The sequence below is a fragment of the Rattus norvegicus genome, chromosome 2 (genome assembly GCF_036323735.1).
Source record: "Rattus norvegicus strain BN/NHsdMcwi chromosome 2, GRCr8, whole genome shotgun sequence".
NCBI lineage: Eukaryota > Metazoa > Chordata > Mammalia > Rodentia > Muridae > Rattus > Rattus norvegicus.
Genome location: NC_086020.1, coordinates 93,629,758 through 93,641,324, shown reverse-complemented (window position 1 = coordinate 93,641,324; position 11,567 = coordinate 93,629,758). Strand labels below are relative to the sequence as shown.

At 42.7% G+C, this 11,567-nt stretch overlaps 1 long non-coding RNA gene across 1 annotated transcript; it reads left to right on the top strand.

Annotated features, from left to right (window-relative positions):
- Positions 1–1,812: 1,812 nt before the first annotated feature.
- LOC134485881 (uncharacterized) lies at positions 1,813–11,284 on the top strand. Its single transcript, XR_010064177.1, has 3 exons — positions 1,813–2,217; positions 7,925–10,304; positions 10,793–11,284. It is a non-coding gene; the product is annotated as an uncharacterized LOC134485881 (long non-coding RNA).
- The last annotated feature ends 283 nt before the right edge of the window (positions 11,285–11,567 follow it).

Genomic DNA, 11,567 nt, shown 5'->3' with positions numbered 1-11,567 from the left:
TCAGAATAAATAGTCAGGAGGAACGAGGTAAACATGTTTCCTTGTATGGGCCATTAAAATGCCATGTAAAATGGCTTATGGAAAAGGCCAGTGACACTGTTGTTGAGTTTAAGGTTCATAGCCTGTGCCTCAACTCAGGTCCAGCCATTCACCCTCTATAGGCTAATAATGAGAAACAAACCAATAGCAGAAATCAGAAAAGGTGGATTTATTCAGTGTGGCCACAGTGGAAGGGGTACTAAAGAGATCCAGCAAAGTCTTCAAGTGTAGTCTTCAGGGTCCTGAGGGGAGATTAAAGTTTTAATAGAGGGCCAAGGATGTGTGCATCTTAGTAGTCCTGGCCAACGCGAGGTCCTGTCCTTGCCGAGCTGTCACTTTCAGGGTTTCAGCCTCATCATGTATCTCTGTGAAATATCTTTCCTGGAGACAAATCCCCCTCTGGCTGGCACTCCTGCCTTCTCTCAGCAGGAAAAGCCCTGGGAAATTCCTATTTCTTTGGGGTTCATTGATTCAATAACACGACAGTCAGGTTCAGAGACACAGAGCCTCTTTAGAATATCTTCATTTCTGTCAGACCACTTGCAACAAATACTCTAAAAAGAATTTACTAAAAGCTCACAAAGAGCAAGCGAGTTTAGCAAAGTGTGCTTTCGGAAAGTGGTGAGCAAGTTCCTGAGCAGAGACTTCCTGTGTCCAGAGAGGTGAGTGCGTCCCTGGGTCGTGTCTCTCTGTCCATGGCCAGGGAGGTGGGAGAGCTTCTGCAGCCATTGTTGGGGAATGTGGAACTCCTGTGGGGACCTGTATCTGGGTAGCAGGCTGATGTCTGGTTATCTTGCTGATAATAAAGTTTACAGTGTCTGTGATTTTCTTGAGACCTGTCATTTATTTAAGGCACAAGGATCATTAAGAGTTAGGTTCCAGATCGCAGTGAGCCAAGCTCCAAACGATCATGGCCTGAAAGTTAAGGTACATTCACTTGCTTTTATTTTAAAGAATTACTTAGTGTGTGTGACGTGTACCATGCGTAGTACAGGGTTAGAGGTCCGAGGGCATCTTTGTGTGAGGAGGATAGGTTTGTGGAGTTGGTTTCTCCTTCTACCTCTATGTGGTTCCAGGGACGGAGCACAGGTCATCAGGCACATAGACTATATTCTACATGATAGACTAGTATAACATATTCTAGTCCCCACTGCATTCTTTCTATTCTATTCCATTCTAATTATAGAACATCTACCTTTGCCCACCGACAGAGACACATTAAGGGTCCCATTTTTTAGCCTTTCTCTCTACAGACACGTTTGTTGGTTATGGAAGATGGACACACGCATCTAGCCTATCATGGGGTGAGGCAGAAGGCTGTTCTTGCTGCCTGAGAAGGTGGGAAGAACCACGGGCAGGTGGGCGCGTTCTCCACGAAAATATCGTTCTAGATGTTTATTTAAGGTGATGTTTACTAGATTACACGGTTCCCTTCCCAAACTTTAAAATACAAAAGAGTGGCATGGAGGCATTATCTGAACCAACAGGAAGATTTATGACTATAATGCATGTTACCATCTGTATTACCTATCTACTATGCATCACTTAGATCTTTAAAATGCCTGTAATTCTCTGCTAGTCACGTGTCTGAATTAGTCCCTCAAATAATCCTCAGTGAAGGCAGGCTGAGGTAACAAACTGAGATATCGAGGATGGCCACAGACCTTTAATCAAAGTACATTCTGCAGTCCTCACTTCCCACGGTCTTTCCACTGCCCTTAAAGCACCTTTAAGACTCAAGGGAGAAGAGCATTGAAGCATTAGATGAACGTGCAGCCACTTAAATCGAGTTTCCTGGTACTCGGGCAGTGGAGGCGCCTGCGTTCTGCCTGTGTGCATGGCGTGCATGCCCTCACTGTCAGCACATAAGCTAAATAAACAGCAGAAACCAACCGCGGTCCCCCAAGTGCGTGAAGTGTCTCTCAGCAGCATTTACTTTAGCACGTCCTTGAGAAGTGCACTGTAAACACAGGGCTTGCTCATCCACCACAGAGCTTGCAGTCCAGCAGGGGGGTCTCCTGAGTGGAGGGAGGGCAGGATATGAAGAGGGCATTGCTTCTAGAAACCGGTAGCAGAGACAGACACATTCGCCAGCCCCTGGTAACCAGAGCCCACAGCTCCTGTCTCCTGGCTGCTGGCTGTTTCCAGGCTTCCTGCTCTTTAGCATTTCCTCATCAGGTAAATTTTAGAAATTTAAAAGGGTAAAAATAATGAGCATTTTCTTTGTTCTTAGAGTCCATTGCTTCCTCATCTTCATTACTCCACTAGTGTTATTCGTGTCTCGTGGGGCATGGAATCAAGTAAACCAAGCCCAGAGTGGAGGGACTTGGAAAGATTATTTAGTAAAAATAAGTATGTCTCAAACTCAGGACAAATGGTTGACTCAGGGGCCTATTGAACACATCACAGTGACTCTGGCTGTGAATTGTCCCTCCTCAGTGGTACCTATTAGGAGTCATCCGGGCTGACATGCCCTACCCACTGCCCCTAAACCCTCCAGCCCAGGGACTAGCTTGGGCTTCCTTCCCCACAGTCTTGGATCCCTATAAAACCTTACCAGCGATCCTCAACCTTCCTAACACTGTGGCCCTTTAATATAGCTCCTCAAGTTGTAGTGACCCCAACCATAAAATTATTTTTTTTGCTACATCATAACTGTAATTTTCCTACTGTTATGAATTGTACTGTAAATATCTGGTGTTTGAATTACTGATATGTGGCCTCTGGTAAAGGGTGTTTCAAACCCCAAGTGGGTTGGAACCCACAGGCTGAGAACCACTGCTAGACGTTTAGTCTATCTCTTGGTTCATTAGGTCTCTGGGTTTCCAGTTACTCTCTTTGGTCCTTCTCTCTTCTCTTCCTCTCTTGCTACAATCCCTCCCCTTTATGATGTGGTTCAGTCTGGATCCTTCCACATACCTCTCTCGCTGCATTATGCCTTTATCACAATAAACTTCTCCTCCACCGTAACTAGGAGTTGTCAGATCCGCATGTTTTTTTATCGTCTGGTGAGATAAATACAACATCTTGGGTTTTGAGGGCTGGAAAGAACCTTTAAAAAGGGTGTATCAAATAACATATTTGAATTATTCTTGAAATATGTAGGGTTATTAAAAAATAATTTTTTTGCACCAGATGGTGATGGTGCACCCCTTTAATCCCAGTGCTCTGAGACAGAGGCAGGTGGCTTAGTGAGTCTGAGACCAGCCTGGAGTACAGAAAGAGAGTTGCAGGACAGTCAGGGTTACACAGAAAAACCCTGCCTCGAGAAAATCAATCAATCAATAAAGAAATTTAATAATGATATCAATTATATTTTAAGTTTTTATAAATATTAATATATTTATATTATAAATAGAAATGTGCTTATAAATATATTGGCAATATATTTATAAATAATAAAATATAAAGAAGAATAATAATAATTATAATGTTTTGTGAATCCTTACATCTGTAAGCCTGCCTTTGGTTACTAACTTTCAAGCCAATAATGATTAAAATGTGATAAAATAGTGAACAAAGCTCCATATGATGCTAACCATGGTTTTTTAAATTGAAATAGTAAGTTTGTTTGTTTGTTTATTTAATAACTCACAGCTGTGTCTTTCTGTTTGCTGGGCTCACATACCTGAAGGCAAACAACTGTCATCTCTGGGTTTCTGTTGTCTTCTTGTGGCCTTGGAAACAATCTTAGTAGAAACAATCAAACAAGAAAAAGTAGATGTAAGAAGCCACTTTAAAAACGAGGGATTCGGGCTGGAGAGATGGCTCAGTGGTTAAGAGCACCCGACTGCTCTTCCAGAGGTACTGAGTTCAATTCCCAGCAACCACATGGTGGCTCACAACCATCTGTAAGGAGATCCGATGCCCTCTTCTGGTGTGTCTGAAGACAGCTACAGTGTACTTATATATAATAAATGAATAAATAAATCTTAAAAAAAAAACAAAAAAAAACGAGGGATTCCAGGTCTGGCCAGGTGACTCAGAAGGTAAAGAGCTAAGCCTGATTGCTGGGACTCCTGGGGAAGGAGAGGATGAGCTCCCGTGGCTGTCCTCTGACCCCCACACACAAGTGATGGTGGAGTGCCGATGTACCTTATGTAAACTATATAAAGGAAAAAAAATAAAACCTCAGACTCTTAAGAGCAGAATACCTTCATCTTAGAAGAGGAAGATTGGAAGACATAAGAAGCCATGTGGCTTGCCCGATGGCACACGGAGGGCCGATGGTGGAATCTGATGGTGGAGTCAGCACAGATTTCAAGAAAAACCTGATGTAAGAAGGTATTTTCTGGGTTGGGGATTTAGCTCAGTGGTAGAGCGCTCGCCTAGCAAGCGCAAGACCCTGGGTTCGGTCCTCAGCTCTGAAAAAACAAAACAACAACAACAACAAAAAAAAACCCAAACAAACAAAAAAAAAAGAAGTTATTTTCTGCCTGGTTATGGAAGCCTGCTTACCAGGCATTTGGGGTCTGAGAACTTGATTTCAGTTTGTTTGTTTGTTTGTTTGTTTGTTTGTTGATGGAGTAGCTCCAGAGTTCTGAGAGAGGTATGTGTATCCACTGAGCCTGTTCAATTCTCTGACAGCCCTCAATGTCTGAAGTGGATCCCCAAGTCTCCCACATCAGACCAGGTCCACATGGATGAAGGAGGGCAACAGCATGAGTAATCTGAGCTAGACAGCAAATAGTTCCGGAGAGCTTCTAAACTGGTTCAACTACGGAACAAGACCACTTTGGGTAGACACGCTTGCAACAATGTATCCGTGTATTTACAAACAGTGACTCACCTAACCCCCCCATCACTATTCCTGTAGATTGTAAGAGACATGTCGATGACAGTCCTGTGTGCTCTGTAACAGTCATCAGGTAGAAAGTCTAATCGTAGATCATGGTGTTTCAAAGGATGGAATACCCAATACTCGCAGGGAAGCAGACAACAGAGTTAGTAGGTCTGTGGTTTAAAGTTTTATCTACAATGATCTACGGAATGCAAAGAAGTTGAGGCATGACCCAAAGGATCCTCTCAGGGATCCTCTGGGAACACTGTTAAAGCTCCTTCTCTGGTTCGCAGGCCTGACCCTTCTCGCTCACCCCAGCCTATTGTCTTGGAGGGCCATTTGATCACTGTGTATCCTTTTTACATTTGAGTAACTTTTTGATTCTCACCATTTTTGGAGAGATAATAAGTTGTTTTTTCTCAAAAGGACTCTGGACACATGCACATGCATGGGTTCACATGCGCATCATCACCACAGGCAGTAAGACTTTTACCTTTAAAATGGAGTCACTTGAGCCACAGATCATGCCAGTGTCTCTCAGTTGTTCCAAGAAGCCCTGCCTCCAGCCTTCAGAGATAAGGCGTTGTAAGAGCGATTTTTTCCAACCATGTCTCGCATTGCAAATTCAGAGGCAGGGTATCTCTGCACCGTGTTGCATTGCATATATAAATGGTACGGTTTGTCCAGCACTGCCCACATGGCACAGGCTGACAGTTATTTTATTCTTAAAAGTATAAAGGGTAGCACCTTGTGAATTTATCGAAGTAATTTGGGGCTGATGGGCATATTAAAACTGCATCAGAAAGACCAGGCTTGAGAACGTATTGAACACGCCAGACCAAGGAAATGGTCTGACACTTTTACCTAGACCCAACAAGAGGAGGCCACCTAGCACGTTGATGTCAGCAGCTCCCAACAACCTGTCCTCTGACCATTTCGTGGGTGCAAGGGATCCACAAACAGACGGCCGTGACTGTGCCACACATGCTAATTTGGTTCGGCTCTCACTGACTGAGCAGCTTACGTCTGCTGCTGTCTGTCTTCTTCAGCTGGGGCTCCTGTGCATCAACAGCCTGTACTGTTCTTCACCTCACTGGAGTGGCAGAGCTCGACCCCCATGTCCAGCTTTACTCTGGCCTTGCGGTTTGCTCCCCTCCCTCAAGAACAGAAATTTGTGATCTTTGCATCTGTATTAGCTTCCTCTCCCAATCTCTCAGTAAGGCCTCTCTGCGAGCTCTGCTGTAATCTCTTGGTAGCCATTTTCTAACCTACACAGATGTGCCTACACATACGTAAGTCCACGTATATAGACAGACCCAATTACTGGGTGATGCGTAATGTGAGATCAGAGAGTTAACATTAATAATGTAATTTGGAATAAAACATTACGTTTGCCAGTGGCTAGTTCTCAAGAAAATTGGGACGGCTTGGCAAACGCAGCCAATGAAGTTGTGCTTTACTATCATTCAATACTTCTGACATTATTGAAAGACAGAAACAGGTCTACCTGCTTCTGGCAAGGAATGCTCATGGCACTGTCTTTCCTAAAACATTTCCTAAGACTGTGTTAGCACACAGGAAATTGGAAGATGCTGACGACCCTGGTGGAGATGGCCTTAGTTCTGCACATCTCTGGGCTGTGCTGGGTCACAGTTCTCCAGTAGTTGTTCTCTATCCTTTAGTTAGGTGAGCAAAATATTTAGGAATGAGCAAAATATTACGTACATGAATTTCCTCCTTCTCAGTAGGTAGCTAGTTTCCGGGCTCAGTTGATTGCTTGTATGCTCTATCCTTTCTAATTGCTTCTTTTCACATGAAGACAGCCTGTATGGACGAGTGTTCTTCTAAAATGCTCTTCCTTCACTGTAGCCTTTTCTCCATCAGGCCCATTCCTTTTTCATTTTCCTTGAGAGTTCCATTGCCCAATCTTTCACCACTAGGTGTCACATGTATTCACATAAATGCCTCCAGGGTGTAAAAACAAGCACTCATGCTCTGGTTCCTTGAGCTCGGTGGGGAGGGGCTTGACGACGCCCACTTCTGGCTGAGTGTTCCAAGGTCTCTCACTCTGCGTAAAGTCTGGCTGAGTGGGTCTCTCTATTTGCTCCCTGTAGTATTTGTTCTCTGTATTTGTGTAGGGAAATGTGATCAGGAGTTATGTATCACTACATTATTACCATTATCATATTATTATTATGTCTCTAGATTTTTGGTCTCTAATTGAAAGAGTATAAAAGCCAGAGGGGATGGAGGACACCAAGAACACAAGGCCTTCTAAATCCGAATGAGCAAGGCTCCTATGAAATCACAGAGACTGAAGCAGTGTACACGGGGCCTGCACGGGTCTGCACCAGGTCCACTGTGTTCGTAGTATGGCTTCCGGTTTAGTGTTTTATGAGATTCCTGAATGTGTGAATGAGTGGGTCTCTATTTCTTGTGCCTTTTCTTGGGTGTTTTTTTCTTCTGTTGGTTTGTCCTGTCCCACTTTGATGTGATAGTTTTTGTTTTATCTTATTATATTTCAATATTATCTCTTAGAAGCCAGTTCTTCTCTAATGAGAGACAAAGAAGGAGTGCATCAGCATGAAAGGAGTGGATCGGGGGAAACTGGGAGGAGTAGAGGAGAGGAAAACCATAGTCAGGGTCTATCATGTGGGAATGAGAAAATAATCTAAATAATCACTAAAAGGAAAAAATGAAATATGTTCTGGTTATCGTGGCTCACTATACAAAATCTTATACTGAATGCACTTACATTTTAGCTCACTTTTACCTAAGAGTCTCTCTCAGAATAGAAACAAAAACAAAACAAGAAGAAAAAAAACTAAAAAGAAGTCTTAAAATCAAGAAAAAAAAGCCCTGTTGGAAGTGTGTTGCATTGCATTTGAGCAACTGGAGACTTTAAGACACCATCTATTCTGTTCCCAGAGGTACCCTGCCACCTCTGTCACCCGTCTCCTCTGTCACCTCACTCTGTGCAGTTGCCAGGCAGCTTCTCCTATTAGCTGAGGCTCTGGGGGAGCACAGGAAACAGTGAGAGGCACCTACGCACTGGCTGCCATGAGGAAGCACGAGCCACTCTAATTCTACAGTTTTGTTTTTCAGGTAAAGGTGATGAGCTGTTAAAAATACTTCTCGGTTACGGCTTCCAGGCATGATCGATCCCACCCTTCGTTTGTGTTCGCGAAATGAGGCTTGGCGTGGCTTGCTCATTGTTCAAAGTGCATAACAGAAACAGACCTTTGACAAACATCTCCCGGGCTGCTGGACACAGCATGTTCTCGCTACATTCATTATTAGCAGTAAATCTATTCTGCGACTTTGAGAATGTAGTTACAGACTCTCATGAGATCATGTTTGATACTTTAGGAGTATTAGCTTCATAAAGTTCCTTGGCTCATTAGAATTAGACTTCAGACTGACCCAGCTGCTGAAAGACTAAATTGGAAACTAATTTGTTGGAACTTGGAAGGTGGCTAAACTATTTGAGATGTTCCACTGACAGACAAAAACAAAAAAGCAAATTAAAAGGTTGTAAAATCAAGTAAATTAGAGAGATAGGGTTGAATGCTTAACATCTAGTCCATGTTTGTAATGTTGTTTAGAATGTTGCAGACTGAAAACCCTGTGGTTAATAAACTTGATCACTTGTAGTTAAACTAACACTTTCTAAGTACGGTTGACCAGAAACCGTAAAACCACAAACAACATTCAGTGGAAAGCAGATTGTGAAATCTTGATTGCCAAAGTGGGAGAAGGTACTCACTGCATGTGTTAGCAGGATGTGACTCCCCTGTTGGAGTTTTAGCTCATATATGGTCAACATCTTAGTTATGTCCTTGTTGCTCATAGAATCGCTTTCTGACCAACAGCAAGATTCATGACTTCATCATCAGAGATGTGAGGTCTGACAAATTTCACTATGACTTCTTAGCCATTAAGTCTCGACAGCTGGCCCATTTAAAAATTGGCAAAGAGGAAATAAAGGTATCACTATTTGCAGATGATATGATACTATATGCGAGCAACCCCAAAAATTCTACCAGAGAACTTCTCCAGCTGATAAACAACTTCACCAAAGTGGCCAGATATAAATTAACTCAAATAAATCAGTATCCTTCCTTCATACAAATGATAAACAGGCTGAAAAAGAATTAAGTAAATGATACCTTTCACAATAGGCACAAATAATATAAAATATCTTGGGGTAACTCTAACCAAACAAATGAAAGATCTTTATGATAAGAACTTCAAATCTCTCAAGAAAGAAATTGAAGAAGATCTCAGAAAATTGAGAGATCTCCCATGCTCGTGGATTGGCAGAATTAACATAGTAAAAATGGCCATCCCACCAAAGGCCATCTACAGATTCAATGCAATCTCCATCAAAATCCCAACACAAGGGGTTGGGGATTTAGCTCAGTGGTAGAGCGCTTGCCTAGGAAGCGCAAGGCCCTGGGTTCGGTCCCCAGCTCCAAAAAAAAAAAAAAAAAAAGAACCAAAAAAAAAAATCCCAACACAATTCTTCAAAGACATGGAAAGAGCAATTCTCAAATTCATCTCAATGGAAAAAAAAACCAAAAAAAAAAAAAAACAACCAAAAAACAAAAACAAACCCAGAATAGAGAAAATAATTTTTAACAGTATAAGAAGGCTAGGGGAATCACCATCCCTGACCTCAAACTATACTACAGAGAAATAGTGATAAAAACTGCATGGTATTGGTACAGAGACAGACTGGGAAAAATTTCACTAACTCCACATCTGATAGAGGGCTAATAACCAAAATATAAAGAAATCAAGAAGCTAACCACCAAAAAACCAAACCAAAACAAGACAAAAAAAATAAAAAAACAAAAAAAAACGAACAAAACAAAACAAACAAACAAAAAAAACCAACCCAAAACCCAACAACCCAATCAAACAATGGGATTTAGAACTAACTAGAATTTACAGCAGAGGAATCTTTAAAGGCTGAGAAGCACATAAAGAAATGTTCAAAGTCTTTAGTGATCTGGGAAATGCAAATCAAAAGGATCTTACACCAATCAGAATGGCTAAGATCAAAAACTTAGGTGACAGCAGATGCTGGTGAGGATGTGGAGAAAGAGGAACACTCCTTTGTTGTTGTTGGGATTGCAAACTGGTACAGCCACTCTGTAAATCAATCTGGAGGTTCCTCAGAAAACTGGAAATAGACCTACCTGAAGACCCAGCAATACCACTCTTGGGGAATATACCCAAAGGATGCCCCACCAGGCCACAGGGGCATGTGTTTTACTATGTTCATCTGTGATAGCCAAAAGCTGGAAACAACCCAGATGTCTCATGACAGAAGAATGGATGCTGAAAATGTGGTTCATTTACACAATGGAATACTCCTCAGCTATTAAGAATGAGAACATCCTGAGTTTTGCAGGCAAATAGATGGAACTAGAAAATGTCATCCTGAGTGAAGTAACTCAGACCCAAAAGGACATGCATGGTATGTACTTACTAATAAGTGGATATTAGCCCAAAAAAGTGCAGAATATCCAACATACAGTCCACAGAACTCAAAGAGTCAAAAAGCTGAAGGGCCCAAGTAAGGACACCTCAATTCCACTTGGGAGACAGAAGAAAGCAATCACAGGAGGGGGGAAGGTGGGAGGGACCTGGGTGGAAAAGTGGACAGTGGGAGAAAGAGGGGAACATGATCTGGTATTGGGTGGAAGAAAAGGACTGAAGTCCCGAGAGCTAGCAGAAAGAATGGAAACGGGCAACCCCGTAGGAGGTAGGAGGTTGGAAGGACACTCCATAATGCACCAGAGACCTGGAGGTGAAAGACCTCAGGACACAAAGGGGGAAACTCCAGATAAAATGCCCTTCAGTGGGGAGAGGGAACTTGTAGAGATCAGATCCAGCAGAATGTGAGGGATGGGGTTGCTGTCCTACAGTCAAAAACTCTGACCCACAATTGTTCCTGTCTGAAAGAACTGCAGGGATGGAAATGGCAAGGAGCCTGAGGAAAAGGAGGTCCAGCCACAGGCCCAAAGTGGGATCCAGCTCAAGGGGAGGCCCCAAGGCCTGACACTATTACTGAGGCTATGGAGTATTTACAAAAAGGGACCTATCATGACTACACTCTGAAAAACCCAACAAGCAGCTGAAAGAGGCAGATATTTACACACAACCAATGGACAGAAGCTGGTGAACCCTGTGGTTGAATCCGGTTAAAGCTGGAAGAAGCTGAGGAGGAGGGTAACCCTGTAGGAGGACCAGCGGTCTCAACTAACCTGAACCCCTGAGATCTCTCAGACACTGGATTACCAACCAGGCAGCATACACCACTGAGATGAAGCCTCCAACACATACACAGCAGAGGACACTCGGGTCTGGGTTCAGTCAGAGAAGATGCTCCTAACCCTTAAGAGACTGGAGGCCTCAGGAATTTTAGAGGTCTGATGGGGTGGGGGGTGGGAGGATGGGGACATCCTTGTTGGGAGAGGAAGTGGGGAGGAGGTATGAGATGGGGAACAGTCAGAGGATAGACTGAGAGGGGTATAAAATTGGGAATGTAAAAAAAATTAAATAAAAATTTTTAAGAAAGATGAAAAACTATAAAAATGTAACATGTGTTATAAGACAATATTTTCAGCTGATTTTCTCCAACTATTTGTTTCCTTTGGTTACTATAAAAATTTTCAGTGTTACAGAGTCCAAGGCCAAATAAAATCAGACTAGAAAGGCAATGGTCCCATTTCCTGGA